Here is a 1,636-nt window from a genome sequence, read left to right on the forward strand (position 1 = left end):
ATTCATAAAGCATGTACAGATATATAAAGCACCATGCTGAGACCTAGCTATGCCAGAGTACAAAGGGAGGAGAATGGAGGTTGGATGGGAGGAAAGACCAACCACAAAATAAAAATGTAAGTGCTATAATGCAGTGTATTCTAATTAATTCATACTGTTGCTAGGTTGTGCAAGGACTCCACTTTGTAGACACACACTACAGACGTGTTGAGACCTAGCTATGCCAGAGTACAAAGGGAGGAGAATGGAGGTTGGATGGGAGGAAAGACCAAGCACAAAATAACAATGTAAGTGCTATAATGCAGTGTATTCTAATTAATTTATACTGTTGCTAGGTTGTGCAAGGACTCCACTTTGTAGACACACACTACAGACGTGTCGAGACCTATAGCTATATCAGAGTACAAGCGGAGGAGAATGGAGGTTGGATGGGAGGAAAGACCAAGCACAATATAACAATGTAAGTGCTATAATGCAGTGTTTTCTAATTAATTCATACTGTTGCTAGGTTGTGCATGGACTCCACTTTGTAGGCAAACTATGGATGTGTTGAGACCAAGCTATATATATATGGGAGTATACAAGAGGAGGAGATTAGAGGTCAGAATGGAGGAAAGACCAAGCATATAATAACAATGCAAGTGCATTAAATGTAGCATATTCTAACTGTTGCTAGGTTGTACACAAACTCCCTTTTGTAGACATAAAAGCACCAGTTAGTGGTGCAAGATATAAAGGAATTTGTTAGCAATGTTAGTTGATCACTTAAAGGGCCAAGCAGCGGTTTATCTTCTATGCATTATGCAGGATTGAGATGGACATGCTGTACAGGAGAAAAGAAAGGATTCAGGCATACTAATTCACTGACAAATGTAAGCCTATATACTTATTAAAGTGTATTCTATTGAAGTGGTGCTCTATGTGGAACTCCATTTACTTATGCGTATGCAGGATCAGAATTAGGAAAAGATCAACACATGGGATTAAAATGTAAGAGTTATTCAATAAGCGTATTCATTATAATTAGCACTTTCCATAGAACACATGCTTGGTCTGGTTGGATTTGACTAGTTCTGCAATGACACTTAAATAGAAAGTTTTATTTATTCATATTCATACAGTGTATGGTAAAAACAATGGATTTATTTAAGCAGCTAAAATCTGTTGAAAATGTTATTACACGGGTGTCATCCTTTGAATGAAATGATGAAGGCTTGCTGTTGTGCTACATGCTGCAACAGTTGCACTAGCCATACCATGCATCTATAGTGGTCAAGCACTTTTGATCACGTGTACTCATTATCTAGTACCATAAAGGAGACATTCAGGTAACTTTCCTTGAAAGGAAACACTTAGGATCTAATGATGGTATGAAGATTTATCATATTCATTATACTAAGTCAATTTCCTTGGATGGCCAACTGTTCTTATACCTACAGTCTTGTACCCGTATAGAGATAAGCATGGGTGCCAGATGTGAGGAACAGAACCCTTGCCCATTCTTCTCTAATCGTGATCGCCTCAGTAAGATATACAGTAGCAAAGATCTGCAAAAAGGAAAGGTAGATTACATGTACCATTATAATGTGATGCATTGTTAGCGCCTAGTTTTTAGATGGTCAAACATCAACTTGTT

The 1,636-nt window shown here is 37.8% G+C and overlaps 1 long non-coding RNA gene across 2 annotated transcripts; it reads left to right on the plus strand.

Moving 5' to 3' along the window:
* The first annotated feature begins 249 nt into the window (after positions 1-249).
* On the plus strand, positions 250-1,133 carry LOC136245044 (uncharacterized). 2 transcript variants are annotated; one of them, XR_010695707.1, is made up of 5 exons: positions 250-287; positions 509-637; positions 808-872; positions 952-990; positions 1,040-1,133. It is a non-coding gene; the product is annotated as an uncharacterized lncRNA (long non-coding RNA). The 2 variants fall into 2 exon arrangements; XR_010695706.1 differs by lacking the exon at positions 250-287 and adding an exon at positions 371-460.
* The last annotated feature ends 503 nt before the right edge of the window (positions 1,134-1,636 follow it).

The sequence above is a fragment of the Dysidea avara genome, chromosome 15, assembly GCF_963678975.1.
Source record: "Dysidea avara chromosome 15, odDysAvar1.4, whole genome shotgun sequence".
In the NCBI taxonomy this organism is placed as follows: Eukaryota; Metazoa; Porifera; class Demospongiae; order Dictyoceratida; family Dysideidae; genus Dysidea; species Dysidea avara.